Source organism: Canis aureus, chromosome 33 (assembly GCF_053574225.1).
Source record: "Canis aureus isolate CA01 chromosome 33, VMU_Caureus_v.1.0, whole genome shotgun sequence".
Classification (NCBI taxonomy): Eukaryota; Metazoa; Chordata; class Mammalia; order Carnivora; family Canidae; genus Canis; species Canis aureus.
Genome location: NC_135643.1, coordinates 32,349,226 through 32,362,268, shown reverse-complemented (window position 1 = coordinate 32,362,268; position 13,043 = coordinate 32,349,226). Strand labels below are relative to the sequence as shown.

The 13,043-nt window shown below is 36.5% G+C and overlaps 1 protein-coding gene across 1 annotated transcript in view; it reads right to left on the bottom strand.

Moving 5' to 3' along the window:
- Window positions 1-13,043, bottom strand: part of FAM241A (family with sequence similarity 241 member A) — a 44,208-nt gene that overhangs the window by 12,234 nt on the left and 18,931 nt on the right. The window lies entirely within an intron of this gene.

Genomic DNA, 13,043 nt, shown 5'->3' with positions numbered 1-13,043 from the left:
TCATTTATATGTATACTATGCTCCTGCCAGTTATTATTATAGTATTAATAGCTAGTAGCTGTCTAATGTTGCTTAGTTTTCAAAGAATTTTTACATATCTGAGCTCTGCAAAAAGAAAAACTATGTAAGCACGTTTTCATTTCTTACAGAATGAATACATTTAACAAAGTGAAATGATCATTAGCATGTTTTTTGCTTTACATCTTTACTCACAATTTGCAGCATATTGGAAGTGAGTTTATTAAGCAAAAAATTACTCAAAAATTTTTAATCTTATATAAAAATGTAAACAAGGCAAAGCTATTTGCAACAGTTCAGTGGATTTTTCATAGTCCTTTCAGTATTGACTAGATTTCAGATTCAAATGTGGAAAAAAAGATTCCAAACAAGAATGCAGAGATATACTTGGCAGAGTTGCAATAAGGCAACATACAATAAAAACTAAAAAACCAACCAAACAGAACACTTCATACGTAAAGGGATGCAGAAATTCAGATGGTGCTTTTCCCTCTACTTTAATATTAACCACTTTGTGTATTTGCCAAATTTTATTCTTTGTATGTGAGGTCCTGATGAAAGAACATTTGTCAAAAGCGCAGTTTCCTTCATGACCATAGAATAATGCTATGACCTGCACACTCAAGTGTTCTTATAAAGATAGTGATATTATTATTTTTTCATCCATGATTAAAGACATACATAAAAATAAAAGTGTTATAATTGATTCAAAATCTTCTTAAGAGATACAAAAATTAATGAGAAATTAAAGGTGGGCCCTTACATAATTAGGATTTTTAAGAGACAAGTATCCTTAAAGGTAATTAAAACAAAATCTCCTACTTTAGAAGCAAGGAATAAGAGGTTAAGTCACTCTGCACGATTATTGATAACACAGGCTTTGGAAGCACCGAGAACAGAGTCAAATGTTGCTCTGCACACATACAAGGCAAATTACTTAACCACTCACCCTCAGTCTCCTCACAAATAAAAGGAACATAATGATTACCTAACTCACAGAGTTGTGATAATAAAACAAATGGATAAAAAGCTTTTAGAGGGATGCCTAGGTGACTCAGTGGTTGAGCATCTGCCTTTGGCGCAGGTCGTGATCCCAGAGTCCTGGGATCGAGTTCCGCATCAGGCTCACCACAGGGAGTCTGCTTCTCCCTCTGCCTATGTCTATCTCTCTGTATCTCTCATGAATGAATAAATAAGATCTAAAAAAAAAGCTTTTAGAATACACATACTAATCATTCAATATATGGTAAATATTATTATTACTATATTTTTGATAGATTTATATTTGTGATTTTTACTTCTTTTTCTATTGTGCCATGTTGCTTGAGATAACTAATACCTTAGAGATCATCTTTCTATGATAATTAAATTCAATTGCATTTTTCTTCAAGTGTTATGACATTTAATTATATAGAAATTGAGGTGGGATGTTTTCTGTGGAACATCCTTAACCTATGACACAATCTGTGCATATTAGTATGGGAAGACCTCTGTTTTCTCACTTTAAGAAAAGTACAGGCTGTATTATATAAACAGGCTTTTGCTAAGTGGGTGACAATTTAAAATGTACTTTCAACTGTTCTCCTGTTTGCAGTATTACATTTGTATTACTGCACAGAACTATATGTGCAGTATTGGAAATCTGCTGGTTTTGCCTCTGGCATTTATTCCACCTTTTCCTACTTAGCAGAAATTTGATTTAACTTTGGAGAAACCATCCCCCATCCACTCTCAGTCCCTGTGTTTTGGTTGAAGATGTTCCCATTCCCCAGTTCGATTCCTGGCCAATTGGAATATTCCATTTCCTTGGACATATGATTAGTTAAGGAATTAGCATGTAACCCAAGACAGGCCAATGAAGCACCTCTACCTAAGACTTTCGCTGCAACTATTAAAAAAGAGACATTTTTCTTTCACTGCTACTGGTTAGCTGGTAAGATGTAGGGCATATTATTACCATGAGGGGGAAAGCTTGTTATTAATGAAACCAAGAAATGATATAGTTGATATAGTTTCAATACCTGTGTCTAGATACTGCATCTACCTCTGGTCTTTTTAATTACATGAGCCAATAAATTCCTATTTTGCAAACTGTAGCAGGAGTTGAATTTTTGTCCCTTGGAACCAAGAGTTCTGACTACAGATGATGATGATGACAATGATGATAAAAATAATAGCTATTATTAACTGGATTTTACTATATGCTGGAGATTATGTTAAGTACTTTATATTCATTATGACATTTAGTCTCCATTTTTTACAGAAAGTATTGTTAATTTCAAAGCCTGTGTTCTTTGTTCTTCACTATAGTGCTCAACTACTTCCTCACTAGTTTGGATTATTGTTACTAGCAATAACTAATATAGCAAATGTATTAATAATATTAAAAACATCAATTAATGAGGGTTATCCAAGTGGAAATTTTTAGATATAACTTTCTAAAAGTTGTTTAAAAAACTGAATTAGAAACACATGGATAAATGGTTATTGTACATATTCAGACAACACAAGAAAATATAGGGTAAAAACTAAAATGCTGATTTCTCCTTGCTACTTTTGGTTGGTCTTCTCTAGCTATCAAGGAGAACCAGCCACAATAAAGTAGACCAAGGAAACTGTTACTGGGTAGGTAAATTATATATTTTAAGGATATATCTCAAGATGCATACCAAGCAAGAGGACAATAATTTTTAGATGGCACATACTAGTCTGTGAATTGAGATTTTTATTGAATGAATGAATGAACTAATGAATGAATGAACAACTCCTAAATCTTCTCACTGCAACCTTTTCTCCTTTCACCTTGTTTTTTTTTTTTTTTTTTTTTAAAGATTTTATTTATTTATTCATGAGAGACAGAGAGAAAGAGAGAGAGAGGCAGACACACAGGCAGAGGGAGAAGCAGGCTCCATGCAGGGACCCCGATGTGGGACTTGATCCCGGGACTCCAGGATCATGACCTGGGCCAAAGGCAGGCGCTAAACCACTCAGGAATCCCTCCTTTTACCTTGTTTATTCAACAACTCCCAATGAATGTTTTTCAACCTCATTGGGCTTGTGGTCCACTGATCTCTAACTCCTCTCAACCCACTAGCCCAGTCCATTCCTTTCTTCTCTATCCCCATTCAGCTTGAGTTCTATGGCCCAGAATTTCAATAAAATTTTAAACTCCATTGTCTTATTGGGCAAAACCTTAATTTTAGGGGAACTTAACTATTTTCTCTGCCTGAACCTGAGTGGTGCTAGAGAAAGTCATACCATTGGGTATATTGGTACCACTAGTTTCTTACCATTAACCCCCAACAGATCTCCAAAGACCCTTCATTCCTACTCCATTTCTCTGCTCAGCTTATTTTTTCTGCTCTCTCCACAGACTATTTCAAACTTCTTTCTTTCAAACCTCTGCTCCTCTATTCCCCTCCTCCAGCAAATTACCTGACCTTCTACTTCCCAGGGAAAAGAGAAACAGTCAGAAAGAGCTTCCTTAACTGTGATACTAAATGTAACAACCACTTCAGTTTATGTCTCTCTTCCCTGAATTCTCTATTACACATAAAGAAATGAGGAAGTGTTCCTTCTTCTCTGTCCAATTCCTCTTACCTATCTGTAGGATCTTCTCCTACCTTAGATTATCCATCTTCCATTATCCTCTGTCTTAAATATATTCGATCTCTCCCCCTCAACTGGCCCCTCATCAATACTTACACGTGCTTAGCTCTTACTCTTCTTTACGAAACTCCCTCCATGGTATATCCTCTATTAGTTCAGCCTTATATTTTCTTCTCTTTTGTAGCCCAACCATTTGAAACAATTCACTTGGCTAGTTTCCATTTTTTCATGGTATCAAGAACTGTAAGAGACTGATTTTATTCTACATGCAAGCCAACAAATTAGCCTATTATAGTTTCATGGATGCTTGCAGACAACATAAGACGCCTGGGTTGGAGGCAAAGGACTTTATTCCTCAGGCCACATGAAGCGGCATGAGTTTCATGTTGAGATTGGTTCCCCTTTCCTCCTAAGTCCCACAAGGTGACATAGAGTGGCACAGGTAGATGCTGCAGGCAGTAGGTATGCATCACAGCCGAGCAAGTCTGAACTTAGAGAACTCTAATCTTTTATTATGGGCTACAGGCAAAACCTACCTGACCTTTGTCCCAGAGGGAGACATTATCTTTATTATACTGGACAGCAAACAGATTTGTTCTCTGTTCCAGAGGGAGACAGTGTCCCTATCTTCCAAGTCTGTTCATTTAACAAGTGCCCTTGAAAAAACAGTCCTGAACAAAAGCTCTTAGTTCAAGAGATCCAGGGAGAATTACTCCATCCATTCACAACTTACCCTACTCCAGTCTGTCTCTGTCCCCAGTACACCACCAAAACAGCTCTTGAAAAGGTTGCCAATAAACTGTCATATCAATAAATTAAATAGATATTTTTTCAGGTCTCATTTATTCCATTCTTAAGTTGCATTCGTGATGACCGTTTTTTTCCTTTTCTTTTACATTTTATGACATTACATTCTCCTGGTTCTACTTTAATCCATCTGGCTACGCCTTATTAGTCTCCTTTGTGGATTCATCATCCTCAACCTAGCTATTAAATATTGACCCTCAACCTCTGGTCCTAAGCCCTCATCTATTTTCACTCCACATTTTCCCCCTAAAAATTAGTTATATTTACTACCAATAAATCAATTATATAAATATTATGTCCAGCTCAGACCTTTCTTTTGCACATTAGACGCATATATTCAACTGCCTTCTTGACATTTACACTTGAATATCTTGAATATACTTCAATATTCAACACATTCAAGGCCAGACCCATCATTTCCCTCCTCAAAACTGGCCTTCATTCAATGAACAGATTGTCAGGAATGAAATCCATCTTTAATTTCTACAAGCCAGAATCCTAGGAATGATCTGCAGAAGCTTTTCCCCTCATTTCCTACATCCAATTTATCAATAGGTCCTGTTGATTCTAACATCTAAATCCTAAATATTTCCTTAATCTACCTAATTTTTCCTACATGATTCTACTTGCTTTTCTCACTCAGCCTCATCTTATACTTTGCTCCCTCCTTCACTTTCTTCACTTTCTCCTCCCTGTCCTAATTTGCATCTCTCATACTCACTTGCTTTTCTTGAACCAAAGCTTTTTAAAGTTATTTCCTCAGCTCAGTATGTTCTACCTTTTTTTCATCTATTAACTCCTATTTATTCTTCAGATCTCAAGAAAGTCTGTCCTGACTTCTGCTAGAAAAATCTCCTTATTAAATGCTCTTATCATACCACATAGCTATCCTCACATCAGATGAATTTTGTGTTTTGTTTGTGTGATTACCTAATTTATGTTTATCTTTCTCAATGGCTTATATGTAGCAAAACAGAAAAATCATGTTTTTCCCCATTAACTTTCTAATTCTCAGTGTCTGCCATATATTAGGCACTTCCATCTAGATTACAAAATCTTATGAAGTATTCTCTGTAACCATTTTACTAATTCATCTTACTTTCTAACTGTCTCATAAAATAAATACTATTCTGTTTTTTTAAAGATTTATTTATTTATTAATGAGACAGACAGACACACACACACACACACACACACACAGAGGCAGAGACATAGGCAGAAGGAGAAGCAGTCTCTTCGCAAAGAGCCCAATGCGGGATTCAATCCCGGATCCCAGGATCATGACTGGAACCAAAGGCAGGCACGTAACTGTTGAGCCACCCAGGTGTCCCAGTAAATCCTATTCTGGTCACATCTCTCTGTTCTCTGCATCCTCCCCACTCACATTTAAGGCTTAAGGTAACAAACATTGTATTAAACACCTGCTAATCTCTGTTTCCTATGTTATTCTATTTAAAATCCAAAATAACCTTATGAGGTAGGTGTGTTAAGATGTGTCTGAGACTACTCAAACAGAGATCTGTAATAATATGTAGTACATGGAAGAACCGGGATTGAATTCTGGACTGATTCCAAAACTATGGCACTCTACTGGTTAGGTAACACTATTCCCATTTTAAAACTCAGTATGTAGAAGTTTCACTATAGCTTAGCCACAAAGTATACATTGAGCATTTATAAAGCCAAAACCTAAATTTTTAGATAAGACAGGAAATTTGGGGACTGGGACAAGGATAGCCTCTTAAATGGAGGAGATTTCCTCTCCATGAGGATTAATGCATGAATACTGAAGATCGGTAAGATGTAATTGAATAATAGTCAAGATCCCAATTACTGCATGCCAAGGAAAATCAATATGTGAGAAACACTAATAAATTGTACTTTATCAATTAATTAAAAGATTGAATCCCAGAATAATGTTTTCCTTACTGCACTAACCATAGCACCTGGCAAGATTATGTACTTTAATGGTTCAAGGGGCTTATTTTAGTTTGTATGCTCCCTCCTCACAACACACGCACATGCGTGCACACGCACACATGTGCACAACCCTTGTCTTCTATTCTAAATCTTGTCCTCTGTCTTTGTAAGTGAACTTTCCTAAGTAGGGAAAAGGTACCAGTTCCTAGTCATAAGCAATTGCAAGGAAGTGTCCTCAGAAGAAGATAAAAGAACAAGCATTTATAGATTTTTAAGTATCTTTTGATCTTTGGCTGGTATAAAATCTGTCTTCTCAACATCGCTCCCTCTCTGGTTCTTTCTATTTCTTCCTGTGGATTTGAGTTACGATTTGGTATCATTTCCTCACTCTGATAAAAGCTCTCACAATACCACTGCCTCTCTTGTGCTGATATTATCAAGTGAACTATATTTCAATACGTCTTAGACCCAACAATGCAATTATATATATTGTTTTATGCAATTGCTTTTTAAATCAGTTGAGAAGATGTATGTACTTATACTATCTTTTGGAATTATCTACATAATTACCTTTACAAATGTTCTTTGTTTTTGTGTGGGGGGTTCAAAGTACTCACTGGGGTTACACGCTTTCATCCTCATAACCTTGTTTGATCCTTGTAAGCCAGATCTGTGGGCAAAACATTCTGTTTTTGTTTATCTGAGAATATGTTTTACCTTCATTTCTAAGAGATAATTTCACTGGAAATAAGACTGTTCATTGACAGGTTTTTACTTTTAGCACTTGGCATGTGTTGCCCTATGGCCTTCTATTTTCCAGTATTTCTGATGAGAAGTCAACTATTAATTCTTACAAGGGTTCCCTTGTATGCGATGAGTTGTTTTCCTATACTGCTTTCGAGATTGTCGTTTTCTTTCTGTCCTTTCAACATGTTAAGTATGGCATGTCTGCTGAAGTGGACTGCTTTGTGTTTATTCTATTTGGACTTCATTGAATTTCTTGGATGTGTAACTTGATGCTTTTCACTAAATTTGAGAAAAAATTCAGCCATTTTATCTTAGAATACTTTTTCTCTCCTTTTCTCTCCTCTCCTTGTTATTCCCATTATTTGTACATGGTGTGCTTATTCATGTCCCACAAGTCTCTGAAGCTCTACTCATTTTTTCCCATTATTTTTCTCTCTGTTTTTTAGAATGTATAATCTCTCTTGATCTATCTTCAAATTCACTGATTTTTATCTTCTACCAGCTCAAATAATTTTTACTTGATTTATTATATTTTTCATTTCCATAATTTCCATTTAATTAAAAAATTTCTCTTAATATTCACTATTTGCTGCGACACCATCATTATACTTTCATTCTTTAAGCATGGTTTCCCTTAGTTCTTTGAACGTATTTATACTACTGCTTTGAAGTCTTTGTCTGCTAAGTACATCATCTGGGACCCATCAATGGCATTTTCTATCTCCCTTTTTCCTCCGTTTTTGGGTCATACTTGCCTATTTCTTTCCATGTCTCATAGTTTTGTGTTGATAATTGGGCATTTTGGAGAATATATTTTAGCAATACCAGATGCTGATCTCAGGTCCCCTTCTCCCCCCCCCCCAGAGGTGAATAGCTGTTGTTATTTGCTTGATTGTCTATTTGCTTAGTGACTTGCCTGAACTAATTCTGCAAAGTCTGTTTCCCTGCAGTGTGCAGCTTCTAATATTCCTACTCATATTTTCCCCTGCTATTTTTATCTTTTAGCCTCATTATTTAGGGGTTGCTCCTGAGTTCGCACAGCCACTGGTTCATGGTTGTGCCTAAGCCTCTTTTGCCAGTCAATTTTACTCTGGGCTATCGGCTGTATCTGTGGGTTAGACGTTGCTATCCTAGTTCAGGGATTTTAGTTGTTTGCCCTGCATGCAGCACAGGACTAGTGGTTTGGAGGTTCCCATTCTGGTTGCTCCGAGAGGGCACAGCCTTGGACATGTGCACAGTTTTCCAGAATGCCAGGGATGATTGTAATATTATTTTGGGGCCTTACTTCCTAGGAGTTAACTCTGGGTCTGAGTAACTTACTATTGTTCGAGAAGTGTCTGATCACAGGCTGTGCTGAAGCCCCTTGTTCCTGTGAGGCTTCTGCCCTGTGTAGATGGGTCTGTGTGCAGCTTGGAGAATGCTTTCAAGTCTGCCCCACATCCTGCTCTGATTGCTCCTCAGTAGGCGCAGCTTTGCACATGCACATTACCTTCCTGATCATCACAGTTGATTTTGATGCCAGGAGGGTTCTTCTGGGCTGACTCTTACCCTGGTTCTTTCTTTAAAACTTTTGGCTGCTCTGTTGGTTTGATGCATTATGGAGCTATGCAGTCTCCTCTCAATTGCTCTTCATTGCTCCTCTCAATGTTTTATACACCCTTAGGCATGAAATTCTACACTCCTTACAAATAAAGTCATTCTTCACTCATATGGTCTGTCTTTACCCCTGGGCAGAACCTCTCCATCAATGCACTGGAGTTGGGGATAGAGACTCTCTTTTTCCAGTGATAGCCCTGCTCTACAAGTATACCCTGAAAATGGGGGAGCAGCTCTGGTCTTGGGTTGCCTCATTTGGTGTGGAACCCCTACCCTATGGTGAGTTAGGACAGGATAATTAGGCCACAGTGTTCTCAGCTTGCTCTGCTGAGAGTAGGGACTGGCTGAAGAAAGAGAAAGTTGGTCCTCTCAGTCATGCCTATGTGGAATAGAGTTCCTATAACGTGGTGCTGATGGGGGTAAGGGGGGCGATGAGAAACAATGGTTTCTCCTCCATAGTCAAACTACAGCTCTAAGCAGCTAGGGGGTAGGGAGTGAGGAAACTTCATCTTCTTTTTGGCCTCTTGGCTAACATGCTAGGGTTAGAGCTTCTGTAACACAGCACTGTGAGGGGGACATAATGAGGGAGAGATAATGGGTGGTGGCTCAAATGCCACAAAAACTCACTGTTCTGATATTTAGTAGATTTTCTCTAATGAATGTTTCTTGATATGCTGTATGCCCATAGGATAATTCCCAAGGACTGAATAATTGCTGTTTTTAAATAATTTTCACCAGTTAAATTGTTGTTTTGCTGGGGGAAAAGCCCACTGAGTTCCTTACTTCATTGTTTTGGAAATCCTGCTTTGGTTGTTTCTGGACATTAATTGTTTTTGATGATGAAGTGAGGTACAATTCCTGTAAGAGTAAATTGGATGATCCTGGATGGTGGATGGCAGGGTTTTGTTGTTGTTGCTCTTTTTTTAAGAAAGAGAGCAAGAGAGCAGGATGAGTGGGTGAAGGAGATGGGGGCAGAGAGAGAATCCTAAGCAGGCTTCATGCCCTGCGTGAAGCCTGACACAGGGCTCGATTCTCACATCCCTGAGATCATGACCTGACGACTAGTCTTTTTTGATTCAGTCCTGGGATCTTAAGCCTTTGAAGAGTGTTTATTATTTTTCATATGTCCTGTAATGGTCAAATTCTGAGTACAAAAGCTCAACTTCTGAGGATCCATTGAATCAAATGGTTCTTCTACTAAAACTTAAAAAAAAGTCTTTATTTACTTATATTTAAAGTTTAACAAATAAAAATCAATATGTTTCTTCCTTTCTCAGTTCCTCTCACACCCAACATTAAAGAGGCAATGTTCCTTCTTTGTTTAGCAGAGTCTAGCAAGTATTTTAGCTGATTTAATTCATTTTTTAAAGGAAAATTAACCAGAAATTAAAATCTCAGAATACTCCTGTTTTTCTCTAGTTGCTATCAATACATTAAATGTCACACCTAAATCTGTTTTTTGAAATAATGTTTAGCATAATTAAAATACTTTTTAAATAATACTTTTTAATTAGTATTTATAAACCCTTAATTAAAAATACTTTTTTAATTAAAATACTTTTTAAATAATACTTTTTAATTAGTATTTATAAACCCTTGGAAATGTTTTTAAAAGATGCAGAAATGTCAGAAGTAAATCAAGAATGCTCTGAGCATTGTGATTCCTGGGTGACTCAATCAGTTAAGCATCTGACTCTTGATTTTGGCTAGGGTCATGATCTCAGGATTGTGAGACTGAGCCTCACATCAGGCTCCAGCATGGACCCTGCTTAAGATTCTCTCTCCTTCTACCTCTCCCACCCCCTCTCTAAGAAAAAAAAATGCTCTGAGCATTAAAATCATTGCCCTCTTCCTATTCCCCACATTAAATCCCTGGTAGCCCCCAAAGAAAATAATAAGCAAAGAAGAAAATATGCCAAATATATATAAGAATAAAACTACCTTAAGTTATCATACATATTCAATGTAACATTTATAATTATATTGCTGTAAAAACACCTTTATTTATAGAACCAATTCAATGAAAAAAAGATTTTTCTGGCGTGTACCTGGGTGGCTGAGCCAGTTGAGCATCTGACTTTTGGTTTCAGCTCAGGTCATGATCTCAGGGTAGTGGGATAGAGTCCCACATTGGACTCTGCGTTCAGCATGTAGCCTGCCTGAGATTCTCTGCCTCTCCTTCTGCCCCTCCCCACCCCTTGTATATGCATACTCTCTCTCAAATAAATAAATCTTTTTTTAAAAAATAAATAAATCTTTAAAAAAAATTCCCAAACCAAACATTTTTCTGGTGCCTGTAATGTATTAGATAAATGAAACTCTAAGAAGCTAAAAATTTAGTAAGGAGATTAACATTTATGTAAAAATAAGTATATTCTAAGGCAAAATATGTGTTTAAGAGTTGCAAAGTACTTTTGACCTTTAATTCAAAAAAGGTCAATTTGGTTAAAAAAATTAAATCAGGAGAGTTGGCAAAAAACCACCACCAGCAGCAACAAAAACAATCATTAACAAATGCTTTCAAGTATTTAAATGATGTTAAAGAAAATTATATGGTGCATTTAATTGCTTTTGCCTTGTTATATAATAGAACAGTTGTATATAGCACTAATGTACTATAAACTGATTCTGTGGTTATCAAAAATATCTTTACTTCAGCATTTAATCACCTGCAAAAACTAATTTCTGCTTTTTATTTCTCTTCATCTTAAAGGCTGGCCCTATGTAGAGATCCCCTTATAAACAACTAAATAATGTTTAACTGAAGTTTTTAATGAATTTCACAACATATTTATTAATTTAAAAAATCTTAACATTTACTGAATATGACTTCGATCTTCAAAACATAAAGGAAACTGAGGAAGAGGGATTATGTAATTTTGTCAAGATCACCTGGTAACTGGTGGAGTGAAGACATACATTCAGGCATTCCGCTTTAAAGTCCATATTCTAAAGGCCTACACTATATGTTTTCTTATAAATATAAAATCAATCTTGTAATTTATTCACATTCTATTTGTTTTAATATATCAATTTTTATCAGCAGTTCAAACAGTTAAACTTGTCTGGATTCACTCATGTTCAGCAAAAATTAACGTTAAATTATTAAAAATGGTTTTGTGGTGTTTACCTTTGCTTTACTCTAAAGTATAACCCCTGGTCTCAAGTGTAATACTATTTGACTAGGATTTAAAACCTGTCTTTAAAAAAAAAAAAATGTCAAACCAATCTCCAATTCTTTTTTTTTTAAGATTTTATTTATTCATTCATGATAGAGAGAGAGAGAGAGAGAGGCAGAGACACAGGCAGAGGGAGAAGCAGGCTCCATGCCGGGAGCCCGACGTGGGACTCGATCACGGGACTCCAGGATCACACCCTGGACCAAAGGCAGGCGCCAAACCGCTGAGCCACCCAGGGATCCCCCCAATCTCCAATTCTTAATCCCACCACTGCCCCCTACCTCCAATAAAAGAAAAGCAACATAAACTAACATAAAGACTAAGCACATAGAATACTTAATGGACAGATTTTTGGGGTTTCATTTTTCTAACTATATTCAGTTAAAAAAGAAAAATGTATCTTATTTGGACAGAAAATAATCCCCTTTTATTCCCTCCTGCAATTGTCTTGCCTTAGTAGTATGAACAATAGTACTAACATAGTAGAATGTGCTCCAATTATCACAGGAAGACTGCCTTTATAAATAACATAATTTCAAATGAATTATGGAGAGACAAAAATGAAGGAGGAAAAATGATAGGACCAAGCTGGGAGTCAGTTTCAGAGGCATTTTTAGACTGAGGAGTTTCCCTCACTTCCAAACCCTGGTATTCTTTTTCGTTCAATCCACTCCACCACTATCCCACTCAGCCTCTCAAAAGAAAGACATTTTTTTTGAAAAAGATCTTGTTACTTTCTTTCAAAAGGGCAGGAATCTCACATTCCCAAAACACCAACAAGACACAGTATCATATAGAGATAAACAAATACATGAAAACAAATAAGAAATTAGTAATTATAAATTATAAAAACAAACAAGCAAAACCTTCTGGGTCAGTTACAGATTAAGCCTTTTTGGGTTTTATTTTCTCCTTGCAATTTAGAACTGCTTACCATTTCAACTATAAATTCATAGTCCCATGTTCTCTCCCACTCCCTTTTAGTAGCCTCCAACTGCTCCTTTTTCTAGTCTGTTAAGGTAAAAATTGTGCTCAGATGCCTCGTTATAAGACACTGTTGGTTCAGGGTTCCTGTTACTCTTTCCATACTCTCAAGTCCTTTCAGCTGCTTCTTGCTGTTAATCCAATTCTTCCTATTTATTGTTCCAAACCTTTCCTACTCTTTTA